Genomic DNA, 12473 nt, shown 5'->3' with positions numbered 1-12473 from the left:
ATATGCATACCCACAATCAAGATACATATCTTATTCATGCAGCAGAGGTTAGGTATTTATCTTTTAACTAAAAATACTTACATTTACAACATTCTATTACATGACGTTACTTTAGGATTATGTCTATGCATGAGATTACATTCAGAAACACAAATCAGCACTACATAAATGCTGTGCAGATATAATGTTTATTATAACAGGACGTGAGATGTGCACTGGAAATTTTTCGGGTTTTGTGTTTTGGTTTTGGATTCAGTTCCGTGGCCGTGTTTTGGGTTCGAACGCGTTTTGGCAATACCTCACCGAATTTTTTTTGTCGGATTCGGGTGTGTTTTGGATTCGGGTGTTTTTTTCAAAAAACCCTAAAAAACAGCTTAAATCATAGAGTTTGGGGGTCATTTTGATCCCAAAGTATTATTAACCTCAATAACCATAATTTCCACTCATTTTCAGTCTATTCTGAACACCTCACACCTCACAATATTATTTTTAGTCCTAAAATTTGCACAGAGGTCGCTGGATGACTAAGCTCAGCGACCCAAGTGGCCGACACAAACACCTGGCCCATCTAGGAGTAGCACTGCAGTGTCACGCAGGATGGCCCTTCCAAAAAACACTCCCCAAACAGCACATGACTTGAAGAAAAAAAGAGGCGCAATGAGGTAGCTGTGTGACTAAGCTCAGCGACCCAAGTGGCCGACACAAACACCTGGCCCATCTAGGAGTGGCACTGCAGTGTCACGCAGGATGGCCCTTCCAAAAAACACTCCCCAAACAGCACATGACGCAAAGAAAAAAAGAGGCGCAATGAGGTAGCTGTGTGAGTAAGCTAAGTGACCCTAGTGGCCGACACAAACACCTGGCCCATCTAGGAGTGGCACTGCAGTGTCAGGCCGGATGGCCCTTCCAAAAAATACTCCCCAAACAGCACATGACGCAAAGAAGAAAAAAAAGAGGCGCAATGAGGTAGCTGTGTGACTAAGATAAGCGACCCTAGTGGCCGACACAAACACCTGGCCCATCTAGGAGTGGCACTGCAGTGTCACGCAGGATGGCCCTTCCAAAAAACACTCCCCAAACAGCACATGACGCAAAGAAAAATGAAAGAAAAAAGAGGTGCAAGATGGAATTGTCCTTGGGCCCTCCCACCCACCCTTATGTTGTATAAACAGGACATGCACACTTTAACCAACCCATCATTTCAGTGACAGGGTCTGTCACACGACTGTGACTGAAATGACGGGTTGGTTTGGACCCCCACCAAAAAAAGAAGCAATTAATCTCTCCTTGCACAAACTGGCTCTACAGAGGCAAGATGTCCACCTCATCATCATCCTCCGATTCATCACCGTGTACATCCCCCTCCTCACAGATTATCAATTCGTCCCCACTGGAATACACCATCACAGCTCCCTGTGTACTTTGTGGAGGCAATTGCTGCTGGTGAATGTCTCCATGGAGGAATTGATTATAATTCATTTTAATGAACATCATCTTCTCCACATTTTCTGGAAGTAACCTCGTACGCCGATTGCTGACAAGGTGAGCGGCGGCACTAAACACTCTTTCGGAGTACACACTTGTGGGAGGGCAACTTAGGTAGAATAAAGCCAGTTTGTGCAAGGGCCTCCAAATTGCCTCTTTTTCCTGCCAGTATACGTACGGACTGTCTGACGTGCCTACTTGGATGCGGTCACTCATATAATCCTCCACCATTCTTTCAATGGTGAGAGAATCATATGCAGTGACAGTAGACGACATGTCCGTAATCGTTGTCAGGTCCTTCAGTCCGGACCAGATGTCAGCATCAGCAGTCGCTCCAGACTGCCCTGCATCACCGCCAGCGGGTGGGCTCGGAATTCTGAGCCTTTTCCTCGCACCCCCAGTTGCGGGAGAATGTGAAGGAGGAGATGTTGACAGGTCGCGTTCCGCTTGACTTGACAATTTTCTCACCAGCAGTTCTTTGAACCCCTGCAGACTTGTGTCTGCCGGAAAGAGAGATCCAACGTAGGTTTTAAATCTAGGATCGAGCACGGTGGCCAAAATGTAGTGCTCTGATTTCAACAGATTGACCACCCGTGAATCCTTGTTAAGCGAATTAAGGGCTCCATCCACAAGTCCCACATGCCTAGCGGAATCGCTCAGTGTTAGCTCCTCCTTCAATGTCTCCAGCTTCTTCTGCAAAAGCCTGATGAGGGGAATGACCTGACTCAGGCTGGCAGTGTCTGAACTGACTTCACGTGTGGCAAGTTCAAAAGGTTGCAGAACCTTGCACAACGTTGAAATCATTCTCCACTGCGCTTGAGACAAGTGCATTCCACCTCCTATATCGTGGTCAGTTGTATAGGCTTGAATGGCCTTTTGCTGCTCCTCCAACCTCTGAAGCATATAGAGGGTTGAATTCCACCCCGTTACCACTTCTTGCTTCAGATGATGGCAGGGCAGGTTCAGGCGTTTTTGGTGTTGCTCCAGTCTTCTGTACGTGGTGCCTGTACGCCGAAAGTGTCCCGCAATTCTTCTGGCCACCGACAGCATCTCTTGCACGCCCCTCTCGTTTTTTAAATAATTCTGCACCACCAAATTCAAGGTATGTGCAAAACATGGGACGTGCTGGAATTTGCCCATATTTAATGCACACACAATATTGCTGGCGTTGTCTGATGCCACAAATCCACAGGAGAGTCCAATTGGGGTAAGCCATTCTGCGATGATCTTCCTCAGTTGCCGTAAGAGGTTTTCAGCTGTGTGCGTATTCTGGAAAGTGGTGATACAAAGCGTAGCCTGCCTAGGAAAGAGTTGGCGTTTGCGAGATGCTGCTAGTGGTGCCGCCGCTGCTGTTCTTGCGGCGGGAGTCAATACATCTACCCAGTGGGCTGTCACAGTCATATAGTCCTGAGTCTGCCCTGCTCCACTTGTCCACATGTCCGTGGTTAAGTGTACATTGGGTACAACTGCATTTTTTAGGACACTGGTGAGTCTTTTTCTGAGGTCTGTGTACATTTTCGGTATCGCCTGCCTAGAGAAATGGAACCTAGATGGTATTTGGTACCGGGGACACAGTACCTCAAACAAGTCTATAGTTGGCTCTGCAGTAATGATGGATACCGGAACCACGTTTCTCACCGCCCAGGATGCTAAGGCCTCAGTTATCCGCTTTGCAGCAGGATGACTGCTGTGATATTTCATCTTCCTCGCAAAGGACTGTTGGACAGTCAATTGCTTGGTGGAAGTAGTAAAAGTCGTCTTACGACTTCCCCTCTGGGATGACCATCGACTCCCAGCAGCAACAACAGCAGCGCCAGCAGCAGTAGGCGTTACACGCAAGGATGCATCGGAGGAATCCCAGGCAGGAGAGGACTCGTCAGAATTGCCAGTGACATGGCCTGCAGGACTATTGGCATTCCTGGGGAAGGAGGAAATTGACACTGAGGGAGTTGGTGGGGTGGTTTGCGTGAGCTTGGTTACAAGAGGAAGGGATTTACTGGTCAGTGGACTGCTTCCGCTGTCGCCCAAAGTGTTTGAACTTGTCACTGACTTATGATGAATGCGCTGCAGGTGACGTATAAGGGAGGATGTTCCGAGGTGGTTAACGTCCTTACCCCTACTTATTACAGCTTGACAAAGGCAACACACGGCTTGACACCTGTTGTCCGCATTTCTGTTGAAATACTTCCACACCGAAGAGCTGATTTTTTTGGTATTTTCACCAGGCATGTCAATGGCCATATTCCTCCCACAGACAACAGGTGTCTCCCCGGGTGCCTGACTTAAACAAACCACCTCACCATCAGAATCCTCCTTGTCAATTTCCTCCCCAGCGCCAGCAACACCCATATCCTCCTCATCCTGGTGTACTTCAACACTGACATCTTCAATCTGACTATCAGGAACTGGACTGCGGGTGCTCCTTCCAGCACTTGCAGGGGGCGTGCAAATGGTGGAAGGCGCATGCTCTTCACGTCCAGTGTTGGGAAGGTCAGGCATCGCAACCGACACAATTGGACTCTCCTTGTGGATTTGTGATTTCGAAGAACGCACAGTTCTTTGCTGTGCTTTTGCCAGTTTAAGTCTTTTCATTTTTCTAGCGAGTGGGCTGAGTGCTTCCATCCTCATGTGAAGCTGAACCACTAGCCATGAACATAGGCCAGGGCCTCAGCCGTTCCTTGACACTCCATGTGGTAAATGGCATATTGGCAAGTTTACGCTTCTCCTCCGACGATTTTATTTTAGATTTTTGAGTCCTTTTTTTACTGATATTTTGTGTTTTGGATTTTACATGCTCTGTACTATGACATTGGGCATCGGCCTTGGCAGACGACGTTGATGGAATTTCATCGTCTCGGCCATGACTAGTGGCAGCAGCTTCAGCACGAGGTGGAAGTGGATCTTGATCTTTCCCTATTTTTGGAACCTCAACATTTTTGTTCTCCATATTTTAATAGGCACAACTAAAAGGCACCTCAGGTAAACAATGGAGATGGATGGATACTAGTATACTTATGGATGACGAGTGACTGACGACACAGAGGTAGCTACAGCCGTGGACTACCGTACTGCGTCTGCTAGTATAGAGATGATAATGATATAAAAAATATATATATATATATATATCACTACTGCAGGTATATATAATATAATGACGGACCTGCTGGACACTGTCAGCAGACTCCTAAACTACTAGTATGAAGAAGATAGAAAAAAAAAACCCACCACAGGTAGGTATACAATTATGGACGAGCACTGACGACACAGAGGTAGCTACAGCCGTGGACTACCGTACTGCGTCTGCTAGTATAGAGATGATAATGATATAAAAAATATATATATATCACTACTGCAGGTATATATAATATAATGACGGACCTGCTGGACACTGTCAGCAGACTCCTAAACTACTAGTATGAAGAAGATAGAAAAAAAAAACCCACCACAGGTAGGTATACAATTATGGACGAGCACTGACGACACAGAGGTAGCTACAGCCATGGACTACCGTACTGCGTCTGCTAGTATAGAGATGATAATGATATAAAAAATATATATATATATATATCACTACTGCAGGTATATATATAATATAATGACGGACCTGCTGGACACTGTCAGCAGACTCCTAAACTACTAGTATGAAGAAGATAGAAAAAAAAAACCCACCACAGGTAGGTATACAATTATGGACGAGCACTGACGACACAGAGGTAGCTACAGCCGTGGACTACCGTACTGCGTCTGCTAATATAGAGATGATAAAGATGATAGAGATGAACAAAAAAAAATATAACACTACTGCAGGTAAATATTTATATAATATAATGAATGACGGACCTGCTGGACACTGTCAGCAGAATGCGTTTATAGAATAAAAAAAAAAAAACACCACAGGAGTGTTTAACTTTTTCAGGCAGACAATATACTGGTGGTCACTGGTCAGTCACACTGGCAGCAAAAGTGTGCACTGTACTCCTGCTATAACTGCACCCCAGTCTCCCCCACAATTCAGCTGTGTGAGCAGTGAGCACTCAGCACAGTCAGATATACATATAGATGATATTATCATGCAGCACACTGAGGCTGAGCACAGATATGGTATGTGACTGTGTATCGTTTTTTTTCAGGCAGAGAATGGATTATATTAAATAATAAATAAAACTGGTGGTGGTCACTAGTAACTATCAGCAAAACTCTGCACTCTGAGTACTCCTAATGCTCCCCAAAATTACTAAGTTAGCAGTAAATCAACCCAAGTGTCTCTATCTATTCTAACGGAGAGGACGCCAGCCACGTCCTCTCCCTATCAATCTCAATGCACGTGTGAAAATGGCGGCGACGCGCGGCTCCTTATATAGAATCCGAGTCTCGCAATAGAATATGAGCCTCGCGAGAATCCGACAGCGGGATGATGACGTTCGGGCGCGCTCGGGTTAGCCGAGCAAGGCGGGAAGATCTGAGTCTGCCTCGGACCCGTGTAAAAAGGCTGAAGTTCGGGGGGGTTCGGATTCCGAGGAACCGAACCCGCTCATCTCTAAACAGGACTGGATTTGTTGGAAATTTTTTACAATACAAACACAATAACAAAGTGTACTGTGGAGCCAAACATAATAGGTATCCCACAAAACACACACAATACATAACCAACCATAAAGGAACCTTAATACATTTACCTTAGTAATTGACAAGAGTGGTAGTGGACAAACACGCCAGCCAAAAGCAGTTCTATTTGGAGTTAGAACTTTTGTACGATTTGATGACGTTTGCAGCAGAGTTTAAGGTATTTACGGCCAAAAACACAAATATGAATCATTAGTAAATTACAGTGTTGTATTAAATAACAACCGTATTTGACCGATGGTGTATTCAATCGTATTTGTGATCGCGGCTGTGTAAAAATGTACGAATGCAACGAACACGGATGACTTTCAGGGTTAGTAAATTCCCCAGACGCCACTTAGACAGAAAAACAGAACTCGAATGGATTCGAATTAATTCAAAATCTTAGCAGATAAACCCCCAGGAGTAATCGAATGTAAAAGTACTGTATATTTACACAAATACAATTAGTATTATTTTTTTTTTAAATAACTAATAAGAGGCTTAAGGGATTCATTGTAGAGTGTAGTTGGCACGCAGTAAAGTAAATAGAGATGTGCACCGGAAATTTTTCGGGTTTTGTGTTTTGGTTTTGGATTCGGTTCCGTGGCAGTGTTTTGGATTGGGACGCGTTTTGGCAAAACCTCCCTGGAATTTTTTTGTCGGATTCGGGTGTGTTTTGGATTCGGGTGTTTTTTTTTTTTTTAAACTCAAAAACAGCTTAAATCATAGAATTTGGGGGTAATTTTGATCCTATAGTATTATTAACCTCAATAACCATAATTTCCACTCATTTCCAGTCTATTCTGAACACCTCACAATATTATTTTTAGTCCTAAAATTTGCACTGAGGTCACTGGATGACTTAGCTAAGCGACCCAAGTGGACGGCACAAACACCTGGCCCATCTAGGAGTGGCAATGCAGTGTCAGACAGACTGGCACTTAAAAAAATTGGCCCCAAACAGCACATGATGCAAAGAAAAGAGAAAAAGAGGTGCACTGTGGTCGCTGGATGGCTAAGCTAAGCGACACAAACACCTCAATATTACAGGAATTATTCGTTCTAATCAATGGTATTATTGGTCCAAATCACTGGAAGAAAATGACAAGATCACAGGAATTATTCGTTCTAATCAATGGTATTATTGGTCCAAATCACTGGAAGAAAATGACAAAATCACTGGAATTATTCGTTCTAATCAATGGTATTATTGGTCCAAATCACTGGAAGAAAATGACAAAATCACTGGAATTAAATGGCAGTAATGTCGGGAATTATATCAAATGGCAGTACCAACTGGACATATACGGAAGTGTCAGACAGGATGGCACTTAAAAAAATAGTCCCCAAACAGCACATGATGCAAAGAAAAGAGAAAAAGAGGTGCCCTGTGGTCGCTGGATGGCTAAGCTAAGCGACACAAACACCTCAATATCACAGCAATTATTCATTCTAATCAATGGTATTTTTGGTCCAAACCACTGGAAGAAAATGACAAAATCACTGGAATTATTCGTTCTAATCAATGGTATTATTGGTCCAAATCACGGGCAGAAAATGACAAAATCACTGGAATTATTTGGCAAGATCACTGTAATTAATAATTATAAATCACTGATATTAATTGGTAAAATCTCGCTATCGCCTGCCTAGTGAAGTGGAATCTAGATGGGATTTTGTACCGGGGACACAATAACTTCATCAATTGTCTAAATCCCACTGCACTAATGGCGGAAAACGGGCACACGTCTAACAGCGCACTGATTATACTGAGAACTGATTATACTGATCACTGATGATACTACGGAGAACTGACACTGAGCAGCGAGAACAGCACTGGACTATTGTACTGTAGCATACTGGTCAACACAATGCAGCACTGACACTGAGCACAGATATTAAGCACTGATCAGGATACTAGAAGTGACACAGAGCTGCAAGATACAGCAATGGCCTACTGTACTATACTACTATATACTGGTGGTCACCACAATGCTGCACTGTACTACTATATACTGGTCACAACAATGCAGCAGATATTGAGCACTGATCAGGATACTAGAACTGAGTCTGACACGGAGCTGCAAGATACAGCAATGGCCTACTGTACTGTACTACTATAATATACTGGTGGTCACCACAATGCAGCAAACTGAGCACAGATATTACCAGGTGTATCTCACACATCGCGCAGTACAGATTACAGGATGTATAATCACCAGGTGTATAACACACGTTGCACAGTACAGTATACAGGGTGTATAATTAATTACCAGGTGTATCTCACACATCGCTCAGTACAGTATTTAGGGTGTATAATCCCCAGGTATATCTCACACATCGCACAGTACAGTATATAGGGTGTATAATCCCCAGGTGTATCTCACACATCGCTCAGTACAGTATATAGGGTGTATAATCCCAAAGTGTATCTCACACATCTCTTAGTACAGATTACAGGATGTATAATCACCAGGTGTATAACACACATCACACAGTACAGTATACAGGGTGTATAATTAATTACCAGGTGTATCGCACAGTACAGTATATAGGGTGTATAATCCCCAGGTGTATCTCACACATCGCTCAGTACAGTATATAGGGTGTATAATCCCCAGGTGTATCTCACACATCACTCAGTACAGTATATAGGGTGTATAATCACCAGGTGTATCTCACACAACGCACAGTACAGTATATAGGGTGTATAATCCCCAGGTGTATCTCACACATCGCTCAGTAAAGTATATAGGGTGTATAATCCCAAGGTGTATCTCACACATCGCTCAGTACAGTATACAGGGTGTATAAACACCAGGTGTATCACAAACATTGCACAGTACAATATAAAGGGTGTATAAAAATCACCAGGTGTATCACATGCCACACAGTACAGTATACAGGGTGTATAATCCCCAGGTGTATCTCACACATCACTCAGTACAGATTACAGGATGTATAAAATCACCAGGTGTATAACACGCGTCGCACAGTACAGTATACATACTGGTCACTACAATGCAGCAGATATTGAGCACTGATCAGGATACTAGAAGTGACACAGAGCTGCAAGATACAGCAATGGCCTACTGTACTGTACTATATGTATACTGCTGGTCACCAAAATGCTGCACTGTCCTACTATATACTGCTCACAACAATGCAGCACAGATATGGATAGTATACTTGACACAGCTGCAAGATACAGCAATGGCCTACTGTACTGTACTACTGTATATGTATACTGCTGGTCACCAAAATGCTGCACTGTCCTACTATATACTGCTCACAATAATGCAGCACAGATATGGATAGTATACTTGACACAGAGCTGCAAGATACAGCAATGGCCTACTGTACTATACTATATGTATACTGCTGGTCACCAAAATGCTGCACTGTCCTACTATATACTGCTCGGTTCCGGTATGAATGGTCGACCATGTTATGGTCGACAGTCATTAGGTCGACCACTATTGGTAGACATTGACATGGTCGACATGGACACATGGTCGACACATGAAAATGGTCGACACATGAAAGGTCGACATATGAAAAGGTCGACATGAGTTTTTTTACTTTTTTGGGTGTCCTTTTTTGCGTAAAGTGACTGGGAACCCCAATTAGTGCACCGCGTCCCCTCGCATGGCTCGCTTCGCTCGCCATGCTTCGGGCATGGTGCCTTCGCTCCGCTACCGCTTCGCTCGGCACACTTTACCGTTCCAATCGTAGTCCATGTGGATCGTAAAGTATGGAAAAGTTCCCCAAAAGAAAAAAAAGTTAAAAAACTCATGTCGACCTTTTCATGTGTCGACCATTTTCATGTGTCGACCATGTGTCCATGTCGACCACGTCAATGTCGACCAATAGTGGTCGACCTAATGACTGTCGACCATAACATGGTCGACCATGTGAACGGATACCATACTGTACTGTACTACTATAATTATATACTGGTGGTCCCCACAATGCAGCACACTGAGCACAGATATTTGCAACACACTGAGCACAGATATGGAGTGTTTTCAGGCAGAGAACGTAGATATTTTCAGCACACTGAGCACAGATATTTGCAGCACACTGAGCACAGATATTTGCAGCACACTGAGCACAGATACAGAGCTTTTCAGGGAGAGAACGCAGCCACGTCCTCTCCGTTCAATCTCCAATGCACGAGTGAAAATGGCGGCGGCGCGCGGCTCTTTATATAGAATACGAATCTCGTGAGAATCCAACAGCGGGATGATGACGTTCGGCCGCGTTCGGGTTAACCGAGCAAGGCGGGAAGATCTGAGGCTGCCTCAGAACCGTGTAAAATAGGTGAAGTTCGGGGGGGTTCGGATCTCGGAGAACCGAACCCGCTCATCTCTACTATAAAGGAATACACAACACAAAAAAAGTTAGAGAAATTCCCATTTCCACGCAATAAACACCAACTGTTCACCAAAAGTGCCATTGCTATTTATAAAGTTTTGTGCTCTCCTGCACACAATATTAAACAATCCCTACACAATGTACAAGCATACACAAACATACACAATGAGACTCTGAATATTGGGGCTAATTCAGACCTGATCGGTGCCAAGGGCGTAGCTACCATAGGTGCAGGCAGTGCAGCTGCTATGGGGCCCAGAGTTGAGAAGGGCCCACCTTCACTGTCAAAGTTACATGTGTTATATACATTTTTCACCATTGGGTGTTATCTAGGGGTCCTTTCAAACTTTTTCCTTAGGGCCTGTAATATATCTAGGTATGCCCCTGGACCTGCTCATTGTAGTTTGGTATAAAATGAACTGGAGGGCATTTTAATGATATATAATATGAACCGGGGAACTACAGTATAATGAGGCACAATATGAACGAGGAGCACTATATATCATAATGTGAATTGCGGGTACTGTGCGGCATAATGTGTACCGGCAGCTCTGAAATGTGACATAGGGTGAACTTTAGCACTACTACGATTCATAAAAGAAACTAGGGCACTGCTGTGGAGCATAACATTAAATAAGGCTCTACTATGGTTCAGCAAATGAACTAGGCACTATTATAGGTCATAAAATTAATAACTTCTGCAGAGAAGTGTCTCTCTAGAAGAATTGTGATGGATATGCCTCTGATCGCTGCTGGATATGCCCCTGATCGCTGAACTGCGCATGCGCCGGCGCCGCAGTGCCCTGGCACATGCCAGACAGCCGACGGCTGTCTTAGCCCTGCGATCGCCTCTGCCTGATTGACAGGTAGAGGCGGTCGCTGGGCGGGAGGGGGGCGGCCGGCGGCATTTGGCCGCCACTTAGTGGGTGCGGTCCTGGCAACGCAGGCTTGCTGGACCATTAGGGGGGTGGGCCGTGGTGGCTGCGTGATGTCACACGCCGCCGATGTGACCCGTGCAGTGCCGAGTAGCTCTCTGCCAGCGCGCAGGAGCTGCACTGGTGGGGAGCTACTCTTCCAGTACAAAAGCATTGCCGCTGTGCGATGCTTTTGTTCTTCTACGGGGGGGTTGGGCCTGACATGCGGGGCGGACTAGCCCTGTGCTGGAAGTCCCCCCACATGTCAGGGAAGCTGATCGTAGATGTGCTAAATTTAGCACATCTACGATCAGGTCTGAATTAACCCATTATTATATATTATTTTCCTTCATTAATGCCTAGCGTTTGGATTTCTTGATAAGCACCACAGCTGGTAGCACATTGCTGTGGTGTAAGCTTTTATTTCGCCTATATTTTTCCAGCATAATTGCTATTATTTATTATCTGCAGGCAACTTAGACTAGGGGGCAGATATATCAAACATTGGAGGGAGAGAAAGTGAAGAGAGATAAAAGTAACAGTCAGTTTCTAATTGTCAATTTAAAGGCTTTGTTTGAAAGATAACAGAAGATTATTGGAAATTACCTTATTCCTCTACACTTTATCTTTCTCCAAGCTATGAAACATCTCTGCCAAGGTAGCAAATACTTTTTTCTTTGGATGTGTTTTACACGTGTCAAGAACCTGACTTAAGTTACCTATGTTATAGTAACCAGCCCTGTGTCTTACCTCAGCCTCTTGTCATACATGCCAGGATTTTCTGCAGTGTCCCAGAGTTTACTCAGCCTTGCTTCATTCTCTGACTCCAGTATCTGCTGTGCATACTAGTTTCCCAGGCTGATTGCACAGGTGCACAGACTTCAGTTTGCAGAAGTGTTCTAAGACCAGCTGGTAACTATTTGTGTGCCTGAGGTTTATTCAAGCTCCTGTGTGCAGTACTGTGATATTCTCTGACATTGCTGTATTACATGATTTTCCAGCTGATCTCCACTTCACCAACCTAAGTCTCAGTCCGGCCAGCCAGTTTCCCTGCAGCCAATCACAGCCCGGCAGGGGGTTCAAAGAAAGTCC

General features: G+C 44.5%; 1 protein-coding gene across 1 annotated transcript in view; it reads right to left on the bottom strand.

Annotated features, from left to right (window-relative positions):
- The window catches only part of LRRC3B (leucine rich repeat containing 3B), a 495918-nt gene extending 483714 nt beyond the window's left edge, over positions 1-12204 (bottom strand). Inside the window, exon 1 of the mRNA XM_063922248.1 lies at positions 12132-12204. The gene's annotated coding sequence lies outside the window, so the exon portion shown is untranslated. The remainder of the gene's footprint in view (positions 1-12131) is intronic.
- Positions 12205-12473: the final 269 nt, after the last annotated feature.

This window comes from Pseudophryne corroboree, chromosome 5 (genome assembly GCF_028390025.1).
Source record: "Pseudophryne corroboree isolate aPseCor3 chromosome 5, aPseCor3.hap2, whole genome shotgun sequence".
Taxonomy (NCBI): domain Eukaryota; kingdom Metazoa; phylum Chordata; class Amphibia; order Anura; family Myobatrachidae; genus Pseudophryne; species Pseudophryne corroboree.
Note: the sequence above shows the minus strand (reverse complement) of the source record. Positions and strands in the feature narration are given on the sequence as shown.